Here is an 18,844-nt window from a genome sequence, read left to right as displayed (position 1 = left end):
TATAGCTTTGTCATGACTACAGACTATAGATTCAAGGGTACTGATAGCTTGCTACCTCATGACAACACTAGAAATAGTTGGAGGATTCAGGTCCTGGATAGAGGATTAACATTAAAGACTTTTTGGGGGAGTGTAAGAGGGAAATCACAGGCTGAAAGCTGGAGGGGCCATAGAGATCAGCTAGTTCAATATCCTCACTTTAGAGAGAAGACTTGAGATTTAAATCCAATCATTCATTCTCATTCTAAAACCAATATTTTTCCCTGCATCATGCTACTCCAAGAAGACTTCACTGACTAAATAGAATCCTTGCAGAGGAAAAGATGTGACCTCTACTTTTTCAAATACACTAAAAGTAGTTAAAATGATCAAAAGTTCTTTTGTTAAAAGAATATGAAAAGTAAGACCATGATAAAGAGATACAATATTGTTTTTTTCTATTCATTTATATCCATATGTCAAAGAAAGAACTGGGGAGGAGGAATGAGGAGACAGGGAGAAGGGAGAGGGAGAGAGACAGAGAGACACAAAGAGACAAACACAGAAACAGACACAGATAGACATACAGGCACAGACAGATCCAGAGACAGAAACACACACATACACACACACACACACACACACACACACACACACACACACACACATACACACACACACACCCCAAGAAAGTGAAAGAGACGGAGACAGAAAGAGAGAGTCACAGAAAGAGAGAGACAGAGACAAACAGAAAGAGAAAGAGGGAGGGAGAAAGGGAGGCAGAAAGACAGAAGGATGCAAACAGAAACAGAGTTACAGAGACAAGAAGAGAGAGAAAAAGAGAGAGGAGGAGGGAAAGGAGGAGAAGAAAGAGGAGGAAGAAAAAGAGCAAGTGAATAGGAAGAAAGAATGAAGACAAGAAAGGGGGGAAAGAAGGCAGGAAAGAAGAAAACAAATGGAGGAAGAAGAGAGGAAAGAAGGAAATAAAGGATGTTAAGTCAGGAAGAAAAGATAGAAGACAAACAAGAAATAAGAAAGGTAGAAAGATTGGAATGCAAGCAGGAAGTCAGCAAGGAAAAGAAGTCACAAAATGTGCAAAGCTGTTAGTATTCATAATGTTCTTGCTATATACATGATAAATCACCATGGTAACTGTAGTATCACAGGATACACATATTACATCTTATCTCAGCATACAATGTTCAGAAATAACAGCACAGTCTGTGGTGTTTGTATTTTTAACTGGGGGAGGATCAATTATCAATTTTGCAAAAAATTATGTATCCACCCAAAAGATTTATATTATAATTCTTTAGTGTTAAAAGGATTTTGAGAATTCTTTAGTTACTGAAAAGACCTTTTGCAAGCCTTGAAAGCAAAGCAAAAACAAAAAAAAATAAAATAAATTCTAGGACTTAACTAAACTTAATGCAAATCTAAGACTAAAAATTCATGTTCACATTTAAAACATCCCACACATCCCAACAATCTGAAGGTTACTTTCTTATGAACTATTTAAAAAAAATTTTTTTTTGCAAAATCTATCTCTCACTCATATATTCCAGGTGAACCCTGGTTATTTGAACCTCTAAGAAGCAGCAAAGTCTAGTGGAAACTTCATGGATCCGTTGGGAATCAGGAGACCTGTATTCTAGTGGTATTCTTTTATTTTCTGTTTCATTCTGGGTAAGTCATTTAAACTCTCTAAATCTTAGTTTCCTAATCTATAAAATTAAAAGGGTGAAATTTTCAAGTTAATGATTGAGAAAGGGAGATAGCTGCATCCTTCAATCATTTCCTGGAGTAATATATGTAACATCTATGTAATCTCCAACCTCTTTAGTCTACATGTAAAATTTTCCTTTTCTAAGCTCCTACCAGTTATAAAAAAACTATGTTGTTTAGTAATTAATTGGTTTCTAATTATACAGCACATTTAAGTCGTACCTCCCTAACTATTCTGTCATTTTAACAAGTCTGCTACCATCTTTTATACTGCCTGGGATTTCCACAGTGATGCCTATGTACTGAGCAGAGGTCAGATTTTGAGCATTTCAATTCATTTTCATGGACCTAATTTCCCCATCTGTCATATAAGAATATTGAACTAAATGATTTCTTCAAGCTCTCAATCTATGAACATCTTGATTTTAGTTGACTGAAAACCTCAGAAAATATCTCGCAAGACTTGCAAAAATTTCAGCTTCTATAAAGCTTATATGTGAAAATTTCTTTGAGGTAAGACTTTTCATAATCTCCTACAATCATAGATAAAATAAAAACTGTACTTGAAATCAGAATTCCAGAATTTTAGATCAAGATGGGACCTTAATAATAATGTAGTTTTCTCTAAATTCTCATTAGGTTCATCAATACTTCTGTGTCATTGAACCCACAAAAATAAACCTGAAAATAATATTAGATTTGACAATCTTCTTAACTTAGCATATCTAACATGATCTTTTTTTCTTCTTCAGAATTCCCCTACTTGTCCAGTAAGTGTCTGAGGCTGGATTTGAATTCAGTAAGATGAGTCTTCTTGACCTCAGGCCTGGCACACTATCCACTGTACCATCTAGATAACCTATAAATGGATTTGAAATGGACACCCTGGCTTATATTACTCAGATCTTTTTTCACCAGATTCTATATCTCTATCATCTCTTTTCAACCAGTCCTTAACACTACAAGCAAAATTATTTTTGCTAATAACTTGCATTATTTTATACACGTCTTCTTCTATAGCCTTCTGGGTGGGGTTCTATCTTATTAAATAATATATCTATTTTATGAAAAACATACAGCTTAAGTGCTCAAATGGTGGTTAAAAAAAGCCAAACACGGACACTTTCAAGGTCTCTCTTAAGAACTTTAGAATTGATTACATGAGACTTCCAGGGTAGAGCCAAGATGACAGAGTAAAACCAGGGAGCTGCTTGAGCTCTCCAAATTTCCCTTGAAAACCACATGAAACCAAGTCTCTGAATATAATCTGATGGAATAAAGCCATTCTCTAGCTCAAGATAGCATGGAAAAAATTTCAAGACAGGTCAGTCTTACTGGCATGAAAAGGGTGTTCAGCCCAGCTCAAATAGACTCTGGGAAAGTTGGTAAGAGGGTCTTCATATAGCAGATCAAAAACTAAGAGCTTCAGTCCTGGCTCAGTAGAATAGCAAACCATTAGAGCAGTTTCCAGTCCCAGTTCAGAAGGAAAATCTGGGAAACCAGGCTTTTCCTGGAAAGAGCTTCCATGGTACTTTCTGCAAACATAAGGGGCCCCTGTGCTCCAAGCCATGGCTCAGAGCTATACAGGAAGCTTGGCACAGTACTCAGGAGCAGAGCTCAATCATAAAAGTAAAAATAAGAGGAAGTACAAAAAAAAAAAAAAAAAAAAAAAAAAAAAAAAAAAAAAAAAGGAAAGAAAATGAACAAGAAACAGAAAAGAATCTTGACCATAGAAAGATACTATGGTGATAGAGCAGACCAAAACACAAACTCAGACAAGGACAAAATATACACAAAAGAAATCTGAAAAAGTGATATGAATTGGTCTCAAGCTCAAAGAAGCTTCTTGGAAATGTTCATTAAGGACTTCAAAAGGCAAATAAGAGAGATAGAAGAAAAATTGAGAAAGGAAATGAGAGACATGCATGAGAGAGTCAACAGCTTGGAAAAGCAAGGAAAAACTGAAGAAAATGACTCATTAAAAAGTAGAATTTATCAAATGGAAAATGATATACAAAAGCTAATTGAAAGAAATCACGCATAAAAAAAACTAAAACAGGGAAAATGGAAGCTAATGACTCTGTGAGACAATAAGTATTAGTCAAAAAAAAAAAAAGAAAAAGAAAAAGAAAAAGAAAAGAATGAAAAAAATGGAAAAAAATGTGAATTATCTCATTGGAAAAATAGCCGACCTGAATAATAGATCCAGAAAGGACAATTTAAAAATTATTGGTCAACCTGAAGGCCATAACTAAAAAAAAGATCCTTGGTAGCTTTCTTCAAGAGATCATTAAGGAAAACTGTCCTGATATTCTAGAAACAGAGAGGTAGATACATTGAAATAATCCATTAATCACATTTGGAAAGAAATCCTACAAGGAAAACCCCAAAAAATATTGTTGAGAAAATCCAGAACCATAATCTCAAGGAAAAAGTATAGCAAGCTGCCAGACAAAAACAATCCAAATGTCAAAGAGCAAGAGTCAGGATTACCCAAAATCTGTCAGCTTCTACAATAAAGGATTGGAGGGCCTGGAATACCATATTCTGGAAGTATAAAACCAATATAAAGCATTATTTGTAATGGAAAAAAGCTGGACACATTCCCAGTAAGATCAGTGGTGAAACAAAGATGACCATTTTATCACTCCTGTTATTTAATATTGTACTAGAAATGCTGGCTTTAGCAATAAGAAAAGAAAAGTAAAAGAAGTTAAAAGGAATTAGAATAGGCAATGAGGAAATGAAACTATCACTCTTGGCAGATGATATACTTAGAGAATCCTAGAAAATCCAAAAACCTGTTGGAAACAATTAACAGTCCTAGCAAAGTTGCAGAATACAAAACAAAATCACACAAATCATAAACATTTCTATATATTACTGACAAAGCCCATCAGCAAGAGATAGAAAGAGAAATTCCATTTAAAATTACTATAGACAAAATAAAATACTTGGGATTTACTTTCCAAGACAAACCCTTGTTTCATATGAACACAATTGCAAAGCAATTTTCACACAAATAAAATCAGATCTAAATGGAAAAAATATCAGCTGCTTATGGGTAGGCCAAGCTAAAAAAATGACAATTCAGCCTAAATTGATCTACTTTTTCAGTGCCATACCAATCAAAATGCCAAAAATTATTTTATAGAAATATAAAAATAATTACAAAATTCATCTGGAAGAACAAAAGGTCAAAAATGTCAAAGGAATTAATGAAAAAAAAATACAAAGAATGGTAGATTAGCAGTACCAAGCCTAAAACTATATTATGAAGCAGCAGTCATCAAAAGCACTTGGTACTGGCTAAGAAACAGAATGGTGGATCAATGGAATAGATTAAATGCATATGACAATAATGAAAACCTATAGTAATCTAGTATTTGATAAACCCCCAAACTTCAGCTTCTGAAATAAGAATTCATTATTTGACAAAAATTGCTGGGAAAACTGGAAAATAATTTGTCAAAAACTCAACATGGACTACATCTCACACCCATACAAAAGAAGGTCAAAATGGGTTCGTGATTTGGGCATAAAGGATGATACCATAAACAAATTAGGAGAGCAAAGGATAATTTACCTATCAGATCTTTGGTGAAGGGAGGAATTTATGACCAAAGAAGAACTAGAGAACATTATGAAAGGCAAAATGGACAATTTTGATGACAATAAATTAAAAAGATTTTGCACAAACAAAACCGATAAAAAGATTAAACGGGAAATACAAATCTGGGAAAAAATCTTTACAACCAGTATTTCTGAAAAAGGTTTAATTTCTAAGGTATATAAAAAACTGTGTCAAATTTATAAGAATATAAGTCATTTCCCAATTGACAAATCATCAAAAAATATAAACAGACAATTTTCTGATGATGAAATTAAAGCCATTTATAGTTATATGAAAAAATGCTCTAAGTCGCTATTGATTAGAGAAATGCAAATTAAAACAACTCTGAGGCACTATTTCACATCTCTCAGATATGCTAAAATGACAGTAAAATATAATGATAAATATTAGAGGGAATGTGGGAAAATGGGACACTAAGGCATTATTGGTGGAATTGTGAAATAATCAAACTATTCTGGAGAACAATCTGGAACTATGGCCAAAGGTCTATAAAACTGTGCATACTCTTTGACCAAGCAGTGCCATTAGTGGGTCTGTATCCCAAGGATATCTTCAAGCAGGCAAAAATATTTGTAGCAGCTCTTTTCATGGCAGCAAAGAATTAGAAAATTAGTAGATTCCCATCAATTGGGAAATGGTTGAATAAGTTGTGGTTTTTGAAGATAATTGAAGATAATATTATTGTTCTATAAAAATAATGAACAAACTGATATTAGAAAGGCCTGGAAAGATTTATATGAACTGATGCTGAGTGACACAAGCAGAACCAAGAACATATTGTATACAACTATAGCAAGAGCATGCAATGATCAACTAGAAAAGACTTGGTTCTCCTCAGTGGTTCAGTGATCCAAAGTAATCCCAATAGACTTTGGACAGAAAATGCCATCTGCCTCCAGAAAAAGAACCAAGGAGATTGAATGTAAATCAGCACATCCTAGTTCACTTCTTTTTTTTTTTTTTTTTTTTTTTTTAATATTTCTCATTGATTTTCCTTTTTTTTTCCCTGATTTTTCTCTCCTAACATGATTCATAAAGTAATGTATATTAAAAATGATAACAAAAAAGCACTGATTGCATGACATGTAAGACACTGGTATAGGATTGCCCAGCATGGCATGTCCTCATTGGAGGGCTTCACTCCATAAGTGAAGCAGAATTAAAGTATTTCAGAAGAAATGCGAGATGTACAAAGTTAGAGAAGTCACTTCAAATGTTCACATTTGCTCGGCCTTTGGAAGAGCATTCTGAGCTTGTATTGTTCTGATCAGCCACAGTGTAACATATTTATCTTGAATCTAACATGTCATTTTGTTTCTCTTTGAGAAAGGACATCAACAAACCATATATAAATTCTACCATTTGTTTCAAAAGACTTCACAAGCCCTTCCTTGTTTTCTTTTACATGAACTTTACATCCTTTCAGAGCAACTTTGTATTATTTTATGCTTCTATCTGAAGCCTTATCATAAGGTAACAGTTTGCTGTTTGACAATTGCCTTCCAAATCCTCAAATAATCAGGACACAATTTTAGACACAATCAGGACACAATTTACTAACATTTTTCCATCACTATCTTAAGTCTATACAAACAACAAAATAATAAACCAACTCCTGATTTATAATTTGTCAATTTCTGAGATATAAATGTTCAAACTGAGAATTTAACAATTGGCTCCTGTAAGTTAACTCCAATGTATCTCCCCCTCCCAAAATTCAACACCAAAGCATGCAAGACACTATAGGTAGGAAAAGTGACAAGCACTCTTTGAATAACTTTTATAGCAAAAGCAATTCCTAGGAAATTATTTTGGTCTATAATGTAAACAGGAAAAAGAAGGAGAATCTGATTTTGCTGAGAGGACTAAGAGTTGTGTGTGTGTGTGTGTGTGTGTGTACATGTGCGTGTATATAAAGAAATGTTACTAACATGTAAGTTAATTTTGTTATTCCTTGTATTCTGATGATGTGACTAAGGAGAGAAATTTAGTGCTTTTTATCCCTTTGTTTTTAGTCAAGGAGAGAGAGCCCAACATAGTGTTCACAAACAGCCAGACATTGAACCAGTTCGTAAGAAAATTAGTTCTGTGATTTTTATGATTGATGTTTTCAAGTTTTAGTACTGGATCAGAATATAGAAATTGTTTTCCTCCACCCATATCAAAAAATGGATCCTCATTTCAGTGAAGCCAAAAATGCAATGATGTAGGACACAGAAGACACCACTTTTTAATTACAACCAAAACAAAACAAAACAAATTTCCAAATTCAGGACTGAGCTAATTACAAACCATTTTTTTTCTCCTTCAAGGAAAAATAGATGTCTTTAATTATTTGAAAGTCTTGAGACTTAATGGTTCAGAAAACAAATCACAGGCTTGACATCAAGGCATGATGTCATTAGTGATAAGGGACTTATCTGGATTTCTATGGCCACTTTTGCTTTCTGTTGAAAAGAGAGTAATGAATAATTCCCTGACTTGCATCAATGACATCTCCATCTATCAAAAGGTAGAGGAAGCAATGAAGAGAAATTTTACTTTGGACCTGACTCTGGTCAATGGGGAACAATTGCTAATACAGAAATTATGAGAAATTAAGGAAGAAGTGATGACTCTATTAGAATTTGTGAGAGAAGACAAGAGAAGCAGCATGGTCTGATATTCATACTATATTTTGTGAGAGAATTTTTTAAGGCACTCAGAAAAAAAAAAAATTGCTGGCCAAGTCAGCCTAGATGGGAAGATCTCTAGAATTATATCCTAAAGCTACAAACAAAAGAAATTCTAGTGAAGAAGAAAAGGGAATCTGTCTTAAGAATACTGGAAAGGAGAAACACACTGACTATGATTTTTAAGAGCATATATATGAGATGGCAGCATATGGAGCCTGACTATAAAGCAAGGGTACCATCCTATGCAAATAGGGTCTAGAAACACTGAAACTCAGAATGATTGGAGTTCAGCTGACAATGAATTTCAGGTATAAGACCAACAACAAAAGGGCATTTTAAAGCTATGTGGTGGGTGAGATGAAGAGTAGGATTAGGGCTACTGACCAAAAATAATAGAGAGAAGGGAGAAAAGTCAGCTACTTTGGTTTTATTTTGTTGTCCTATATGGAAAACTTAGGGGAAGTTTTTTTTCCCCCTTAAATTCTTAAAAATTATCAGAATGAAATTAAATGGTTGACAGGGAGCTTAAACCTGTTAAGAAAATAAGGAGAGGGGAAGAAAGCATTGTGTTGCCTTCAGTAAGGTGTACTTCATTACCTTGGGCAAAGCAGATCCAGAGGTTCTAAAGGAATTAGTCAATACAAGGACAGAACTCCTATCAGCGATCCTGACATAGGAGGAGCTAGAGGCTGATTTTTGGCATTCAATCAACAAGCATTTAGTTAGTACTTTTTATGTGGAAGTCACTGTCTTAGGCATTAAGGATAAAAGGCAATAGTGAAATACTTCCTGTATATTCTATAACATATTATTAATAGGTTGGCTTTTTAAGATTATGAAAGATAAGCAGTGATCATGAAAATTTGCTATAGCTTCATCAAGAAAAAGTTATATTATACTAACCTCATTTCCTTTTTTGACAGGGCTATGAAACTAACCCCCATTCCTTCTGTTGTCCCCCCAATCCTTGCCATTCTGCCCCCCTGTCAAATTACAGAAGGGCCTGGCATGCTAAGGACCACAGGGTCATGAAGAGTAGGACACAATAAAACAACTGAATAATAACAAAAATTAAAGTAAATCATCAGAGAAATGCCATAGACAGTTTGCTTAGATTTTTAGCTATTTTTCATTCTGTCCTTATAGACAAGGTAGAGACAGAGGCAAGTAGAGGTTGTAGAAACAGTGCTATACCTCAGTCAGGTTCAAATCTTGCTTGATGTGTTACTATGGAACCTTGAATAAATCCACTAAGTTCTGTCAGCCTCAGTTTCCTTATATGTAAAATGAGGATGATAATAGCATCCTGATTATCATAAGGGCTAAATGACACAATATATATGTAAAATGCTTTGCAAACTATAAACCTTAGGTACAATGTCATTATTAACCATAATTATTATTATTAGATAAGAATACATGTATATTTAGAACTGGATGAACCAAAGTAAGTGCAGTCTTTAATGGGTCAAATCTAGATGATGGTCTTTAATGTAGTATCTCAAGGGTCTGATGTTGGCCCTATATCATTTACTAATTTGATCAATGACTTGAAGACAAAAATGACTTGATAAAATCAACAAAATATACAAATATAACTCAAGTGTCAAAGGGGCCTTTTTAACAGGAAAGGTCCATGTTTGTTTATTCCTAATGTTGCTTGGAAGCATAGCTTCCTAAATGGTCTCCCTTACTCTATCTTTGCTTATAACAATTTCTCTTGAGTTGCCAGATTACTCTTTCTAATACATTGTGACAGTTACCCTATCCTATAGAATAAAGAATAAAATTTAAAAATTGCAAAACTCCACAATCAGACATCAATCTACAAATCCAGATTTGTTTCATCACTCTTCAACATCAGCTCCCCAAGACTTCAGTCAAATTTGTCTACTTACTTTTCCCTAAAAATGCCATGCACTTGTTTATTGAAACACTTTTATTGATGCCATTTCATTTTATGGAATATCACCTTTACCCTACCTAACAGGAGTACACATTTCAAGATGGAATTGAAATCTTATCTCACTTATAAAGTCTACCCTGATCATTTGAATTTAAAAGGATCTCTTTTCTCTCAACTCTTAAAAGAAAACAGAAAAAAGAAGTTAACATAGCATATGTTGATATACCTTCAGTCTCCTTAGATCTTTTTCTGGATGCAGATAGCATTTTCGGTCCAAAGTTTATTGGGACTGCTTCAAATCACTGAACCATTGAGAAGAACCAAGTCTTTCATAGTTAATCACTACACATTCTTGCTGTTATTGTGTACAATGTATTCCTGGTTCTGCTTGTTTCACTCAGCATCAGTTCATGTAAATCTTTCCAGGCCTTTCTATAATCAGCTTGTTCATCATTTTTATAGAACAATAATATTCCATTACTTTCATGTATCATAGCTTGTTCAGCTATTCCCCAATTGATGGACAGCTGTCCTTTTCCAATTCTTTGTTACCAAAAAGAGTTGATACAAATATTTTTGCACATGTGGGTGCTTTTCCTTCCTTTAAGATTTCTTTGGGATACAGACCTAGTAATGGCACTGCTGGGTCAAAGGCTATGCACAGTTTTATACATCTTTGGGCATAGTTCCGGACTGTTGGTCAGAATGGTTCACTTCACAACTCTACCAACAATGCATTTATATACCAGTTTTCCTACATCCTCTCCAACATTTATCATTATCTTTTCCTGTTATCTTAGCCAACCTGAAAGGTATAAGGTAGTATCTCAGAGTTCTTTTAATTTGTATTTCTCTAATCAATAGTGACTTAGAGCATTTTTTCATATAACTATAAATGGCTTTAATTTCACCGTCTGAAAATTGTCTGTTCATATCTTTTGACCATTTGCCAATTGGGGAATGACTTAAATTATTATAAATTTAATACATTCTGTATATATCTTAGAAATGAAACCTTTATCACAAATACTTTCTGTAAAGATCTTTTCCTAGCTTTGTACTTCCTTTTATTCTTATTTCTATTGGTTTTGTTTGTCAAACCCTTTTTAATTTAATGTAATCATAGTTATCCATTTGACCTTTCATAATATTCTTTAGTTATACATTTTGCCTTTCATAATGTTCTTTAGTTCTTGTTTAGTCATAAATTCCTTCCTTCTCCAAAGATCTGATAAGTAAATCATCCCTTGTTCTCCTAATTTGTTTATGGTATAATCCTTTATGTCCATACCATATATCCATTTTGACCTTATTTTGGTATGGGGTGTGAGATGCAGGTGTATGCTGGTTTTCTGACATATTACTTTCCAGTTTTCCAGTAATTTTGTCAAATAGTAAGTTCTTATTCCAGAAGCTGGAGTTTGGGAATTTATTAAATATTAGATTGCTGTAAGCTTTGATTATTATGTCATGTGTATCTAATCTATGCCACTGATCCACCACTCTGTTTCTTAGCCAGTACCAAATGTTTTTGATAACTGCTGCTTTATAATATAGTTTAGAGTTGGTCCTGTTATGGTTATATAAGTTTTTATGTGTTTTTACCTTATCTCATCATCATTATTAAATATTTTCTGTATTGTTATATCATTGCATATACTCAGTGAATATTTGTGGACTTATCTCTATAGTTAATTCAGGTAAAGAGCTGGTAGATATGACAAAAACATCTTTAAAGGACATCAGAAATTGGATACAAAACACTTGCACTGTGAATTTTATTGTTTTTTAATATGACAAGTGAAATGGTATTAAATTCATTGTAGTGTTGGACCCTTAAGTAGACACTCAAAAGGCTTTTGTTGGACTGGTGCACTGAGGGGAACATTTTAAGAGATTAATGAATGCTTAATGATGGATTAATAGAATAATTCCCTTCAAGATGACAGAAGCAAATATTGTGAAACAAATATGAAAAAAAATTGAGGGCACAGCTCTCATCTATGAATCTCATATACCATTTTATTGATTTTCATTGAGCTTGGTGTGATTGTATTAATCATAAATGTAGTGTTCACACACTCAGATGTCAGTAACTCTATATAAAAGTCCTACTCTCTTTGGTATCATAGTGTTGTAGGTCTGCATTAGTTTCAATATCTGTGCATTGAATAATGAGCCATATATAGGTGTATGTGTGTGTATGTATACACACACACACACACACACACACACACACACACACACACATATATATATATATATATATATATGGAGAGAGAGAGAGCGAGAGAGAGAGCCAGGTTTATGCTACCAAAACTTAGCTATTAAAACAAATCATACAGCTAAGTCCCAACAAGTGTCAAATATGAATAATGACTCCCCTGAAGTGGTGACATGTATTCAAGTATGTACTTTTGGAAGTTACAATTATATAAAATATGGTAATTGGTTTCAGCTCAATGAAAACATTCATTATGAATTCAAATAATGTCACCATTTCAAGGGATACACTATTTACACTAATCAAGATTGAGTTATATTTAATTATAGATTTAAAAACAAATTTAAGAATTTCCCCCAGATCAAAGATAAACTACAACATATAAAATAGTATTTTTCTTTTGCACTAAAAGATGGCCTCATTATTTCTTGGAAAATTCATTTATAATCTAAGTTGATGTTTACATGATTCCAAAACATGTAGAAAGTCCAAAATGCAGCCAGTTATATGTGAGACCTATGAAATCTACAAAGTTTTTACAGATAGGGATCAGACCTGTAATTTTATCCATATAGAAAATTTCTCCATGAGGAAACTTTCTCTACCAATGCAGATCAGTATCTTCTCTGAAGTTTATAGTTTTAGGAAATTGTCTAGGGCACTAAAATATGGACCAAGGCCATAAAATCATTATATATATATGTGTATGTATATACATATATGTATGTATGTATGTGTTACAGCCAGACGTTAAAGTGAAGGCTTCCTGGATATAAGACCACCTTTCTCTGTCTGCTAATCATGATTGCTTCCACTAATTGAACTGATAAAAAAACATTGGGATGTTCTCAGAATCCACTGTGATGTGTTTAGTGTGGTTTCTGTAGCAAAACTTGTGAGATTTGAACCATTCATTGCAATCCTTTCTGAGAACTGAAATGACCCATTCCTTTAAGTCTGACCTTCATGTAATTTGGGGGCAGCAACTATTATAAACATAAGTCACAAAAAGATTAGTTCTTGCTCAATTCAAAATGAGAAATAATCATTAGTCATTTCTGAGTAGCACTAAGGAAGCTTGAGAAGCTTGGTTTCATGAACACAGAGGGCCTCACTTGAAAGGTTATTCCTCTTTTCACCCTACAATTTTCTGTTACTGCACTTGGTTATTTGGTATTTATGTTGCATTAAATTATGACAAACACACACATAAAAACAGAGTTTGGTTAAAATCCCATAAAAATTTGTCTAAATCAAGCTGATAATGCATCCTCTTATAATTTATGAGTTTCTATGACACATAAAAATATCTATCTATTTATTTCTCCATCTCATTCACCTAAAAGAAAACAATACTTACCATTTAGTTTGAAGATATTTAAGAAAGAAACCATTTATTCCTGCTCTTTTAAAGAAAATCTTGTGAAAATGGCACTACTGACTATAAACAAATAATCTTTCTGTGAAAGAATCTCTGCCGACTGAAAACAACTGAGGTAGAGTATACTGAATTAGAAAAACAAATTGTTACAAATTATTTCAAAAGATCTACAATTAAATGCACATGCATATAAATTTGTATTTCTTATCACATACAATAGAAGTAAGCTAAGGAAAAATTTTTACTTAGTGAAGATCCTTAGAGGATTTGATTAATCAAAAGATAAAATGTCTAATTAGTATATAATATATAAATAATGATTTTATGGTGCTTCAAAATAGCTTTTATGAGTGTAACTTCAACACTACTAATTATTTATAAACATGCTATTTTCCTGAGATGGTACAAAAGTAAAAACTTCAAGCTCAGACAGACGTACTCCTTAAAGGATAAATACCAATTAGCCAAGCTCTATTAACATTTCTCTCTAATAACCATATTTTTCTTTCTCTGGAGTACAAATTAAAAAAAAAAAGAAAGGTGTAAGGAAATGACTATCATATTTGACTAGGAAAGAATTATAATTTCCCCACAACGAAGTTGTAATTAACCCTATACCATCTTTAATAGTCTTTCTCCCTCATAGAACATAAGTGCTTAAGTATCTTTTATCATACCATGAGTTAATGTTAGCCGTCAATATGTTCAGACTCATTGATTGAATCTATTTTATGGACACTGAGGAACCACTAATCTATGAATCACAAGCCATTTCTTAGATCCCGCCACTGTCATTACTAACGAATCATTTCTATGGATACCATTTGGGAAAATGAATAGCTTGATGATTGGGCAGGAATCTAAATAGATGTTGTATGCTTTTCCTCAAAGAGAAAGTTCTCTGAGTAACAGAATCAGCATCTTAATTTCAAATTTTGCAATCTCCAACTGATCTGTTATCCTTAACTGGGGGTACATAGAGAATAAATACAAAGAGTGATATCACAATCATCGTCTATACTATAAAAGGAGAGAGTTTAACTAGGCAATCTTCAAGATCCCTTTCCAACTCTTACACTTTATGTTCTTATGATACCTCATTTGGAGTTAGTTGGTTCTGTAATGAAAAAGGCATTATTGGAATGATGGAGGTAGGAAGTGGGTCATGCATTATGTATATGACAATATGAAGGTGTCTACCAAGTTCCATTTTGCTGGCTTGATCATGATCCAGCTCATGGTCCCTAATATCTGAAATTCCTGTTCTATCAATAGAAAGGCTGCTCTGATCAATTTCCTCCTCATCTCTATCCTCACTTCAGGTACCTTTTTTGATTGTCCTATTTGTCATCTTTCTTTCTTCTTCTTCAAGTTACTTTGCATTTACTTCTTTGTATACATTTACTTATTGTGTATAAACAGGTGGTGCATTAAAAAGAACATTAAATTTTGAGTGCAGGAATCTATGTTCAAATACTTTTTCTGACTCTTATGATATCATATGATATATCCTCCTGATCTAATTCCTGCCCCTAGTAAAATTTAAGCTTTTTGAAGTCAAAGATTGTTTCTTTTTTGTCTTTCTGTCTTCAGTGTCTAATCCAGCATGATAATCAAACAAAAAGCATTTATTAAGCACTGATGATGTTTCAGGAATTATGCTAGGAGCTAGGGATACAAAGAAATTCTTTCAAAATATTTATATTCTATAGAGTGATATCACTCTTCTATTCTAAGAAATAACATTTCTGTCATAATAGGTTAATAGGTTATAATAAATAAATAGGTTATAGATATAATTGAATCTATGCTATGAACAGAAAGAAAGATTCCCTCCAGATTACATATTGTTAATAATGCTAGCTACAATTTATAAAGTACTTTTGGGCAGATAAATGGCTCAGTGGATAGAGCATTGGGCTGAAGATCAGGAAGACTTATCTTCCTTAGTTCAAATCTAGCTTCAAACATATACCAGCTACATGACACTGGACATGTCACTTACCCCTGTTTGCCTCAGTTCCTCATCTGTAAGATGAGCAGAAGAAGGAAATGATCAACCTCTCCAGTATCTTTGCTAAAAAAAAACAAACCCAAATATGGAGCAACTAGATGGTGTAGTGGATAGAGTACTGGCTCTGGATTCAGAAGGACACAGATTCCCAAATATGTCCTCAGATGCTTAACACTCTTTAGTTGTGTGATCCTGGGCAAGTCATTTAACCCTAGTTGCCTTGCAAAAAAACAAAAAAGCCCCACAAATAAAAAATATCCAAATGGGATCACAAATACCACTAATATGATTGAATATGGCACAAGTTTGCAAAATCCTTTACATATATTATTTCATTTGAGCCCCACAACATCTCTGGAAATAAGTTCTATTATTATCTCATTTTACAGATGAGGAAATTGAAGAACAGAGCAATTAAATAACTTGCCCAATGTTAAACATCTCATAGGTGTCTAATGCTAGATTTGGACTCATATCTGCCTGACTCCAACTGACTCTTGATTGCACTGTGTCATATAATTGCCTTCAGGATTCTGTGAAGGTATATTTATTCTTATTCTAGAATGTATCATATATACTATATCCCAATAAGCATTGTATCCAGGTCCTGTTTGTACAATCTAAACCCTGCTTGTACAGTCTAAATATTCTTCATTTAAAAACATTTTACTTTTTGTCCCCATTCAAATAGTGTATCTGGATATAATAAAGACTCACATGAATATGGTGCTTTACCATTTACAAAGTATTTCCTCAGAAAAACCTTGCTTTGTACCCATGGTTTTAAAATTTCTTCTATGAAATGAAGAAAAAACTTAAAGATCACAACATCTAAGATTTGTCCAACTAGTAAGAGTTCAAATTCATATCTGAATCCAGGTATAAGGATCTATAACTCTTCCCTACAACCCACTCCTACTCTGAAAAGCCATCGCTTTCTGGGAAAAGCATGAAAGTAGAGTTTTGGAATTTGTGGAAGCCATAAAAAAACTTAAAAGGATAATTGAAGTTGATTGATTTAAAGATACAGTCAAGAATTATTTGCAGAATCACAGATGGTGAGGCTGTCCTCTTACTCATCAGCATTCAATTCAGCTGAAGATTTAGTAATGCTAACTGTTTGGATAATAATAATCTCAGTGAAGCTCTTGAATCAAGTATTCAGTTCAAATAAATGGCTGTGTTATAGCCATTTGAATATTACATGCCTCCAAATCTTCAATTTAGAAGGTACTTCCCCTGTGTTCAGAGAGAAACATTAGCAACTTGTTCACATTATTCCATTAATGAGTCATTCTTGTTTAAGAATACACTAAGATTTAAGCTGAGCTATATTTTGCACTTTTAAATGGGATTTGAATCTCTAGCCTCCATATAGGTTTTAAAGTAACAGGTCAATTCTCTGAATCCTCTCAACCTTCCTCTTCACTGAGGAAGGTAAAAAAAAATCAACAAGTAGTTTTGCTCCAAGTAATTTTCAGCCTGGTTACAATTAAAAAGGCAATTCCCTTTCTAGATAAGCATAATGCTGCAAAAATATACTTTGACACATGATTTCTGATATATCTTAAGAGTACCAATAAACATCCTGAAAAGTAACCATTGCTTTCTGGGTAGAAATCAGTGAACTTCCAAGCTCACTAGAATTAGAATTTTAGAATTTCTAATTCTTATTAGAATTTTCAAGCAGTCTCATATCAAATGAAGTTTTTTTTTTTTCAGCAGATTATTTCAAATGCATCATTTCAATCACATTTAAAGAATAATTTGTAGAGTGAATTATTTAATACTAAAAAGCAATTTTTAAAAATTTCTCCATGATGATTCTTTTCTTTCTTTTTATTTTAGAGTTAAATTCAGAGTAAACTGTTACTACAGCAATATATAATTTGAAAAGACATGAGGATCTTGTATACTTTAAAATTCCAAAATCTCTTTAGCTTGAAAAATAGCTGTGGAAACTATCTGAATTTTTGACTTTTTCTAGTACCTGAGGGAGAAGTATCTTAATTATCCTGCACATTCTTGTTGTACCCAGATTTTAGGATGGCCTTGTCATATCTGAGCACACAAAAAGACTTACATTGGCTACTTCCCCAGCTCAAAATACAAAAAAATAGTGCTGGGTGACATGTAATATTGTGGAAATATTATTGCATATGAATTTGTAAAATAACACGTTATTGCTGGATTGTAGAAACCAATAGGGATTTAGAAGACTGTGACTCTACCACAGCAAGACTGCTAGTGGTATGCTTTAGAGGAAATAGTTTTCTTTTTATTATTTGTCTGTACTGCTGGTAGTCCTTAGATGCTTCATATTAACATAGTTATTTCCTAACTGTTTTAAGATGGAAAAAAATCTCAGTGTGGAGCAAAAATGGAATAAACATCCTCCTTCCAAAAGGAACAAAACAAAACAAAATTTTAAAGCATTAGTGGTTTCATCTTAAATGATCAACCTTTCTCTATGAAATCAGAAAGCTGTTTTCACAGTCATTTTTGCAAAATGGAAAAAAAAAAAACAAAAAACCAAAAAACTTTGCCATGATCAGCTGCTTGGATATGGTTGCTCTACTGAATAATGTAACATGTACAATATACATATATTGCACATACATCGAACAATATAGCACATTTTAAAAAATTTTATTATAGCTTTTTATTTACAAAATATATGCATGGGTAATTTTTTTCAACATTGATCCTTGCAAAACTTTCTGTTCCAAATTTTCCTCTCCTTCCCCTCACCCTTTCCCCTAGATGACAGGTAGTCCAATACATGTTAAATATGTTAAAATATATGTTAAATGCAATATATGTGTACATATTTATATAGTTATCTTGCTGCACAAGAAAAATCAGATCTAGAAAGAAAAAAAAAGCTGATAAGGAAAACAAAATGCAAGCAAACTAACAGAAAGAGTGAAAATACTGTGTTGTAGCATATATTTTTAAATGTCATAGGTATGCAAAAGAAGGAGCAAGGAAATGGGGTATTAGTTTTTCCCAAAAAATCTGTGAAAAAGAGGGGACTTAAGGAGATGATTTCCAAATGGCCATGTCAGTTCCTAAGGTCTTAGCAAAGTTAACGCATCATGAAATCATAGATTTAGAGCTGAGCAGAACTTTGAAAGCCACCAAGTCAATCCCCTCATTTTACAGATAAGAAAATGAGTTCAAAAAAAGGTTAGGTGCCTTTTCCAGGGTCTCACAGTTAATAAGAATCTGAAGCAGAATTTGAAGCCAAGTCTTCCTGACTCCATAGCTAGTGTTCTATAAATGTTAAGAAAAATAATCCATTCT

At 33.2% G+C, this 18,844-nt stretch overlaps 1 protein-coding gene across 13 annotated transcripts in view; it reads right to left on the bottom strand.

The window, feature by feature from the left end:
* The window catches only part of PDE4D (phosphodiesterase 4D), a 1,915,283-nt gene that overhangs the window by 424,053 nt on the left and 1,472,386 nt on the right, over positions 1–18,844 (bottom strand). The gene's annotated exons all lie outside the window — the stretch shown is intronic.

Source organism: Sminthopsis crassicaudata, chromosome 1 (assembly GCF_048593235.1).
Source record: "Sminthopsis crassicaudata isolate SCR6 chromosome 1, ASM4859323v1, whole genome shotgun sequence".
NCBI lineage: Eukaryota > Metazoa > Chordata > Mammalia > Dasyuromorphia > Dasyuridae > Sminthopsis > Sminthopsis crassicaudata.
The sequence above is the reverse complement of the archived record's forward strand: the minus strand, read 5'-3'. Positions and strand labels throughout refer to the sequence as shown.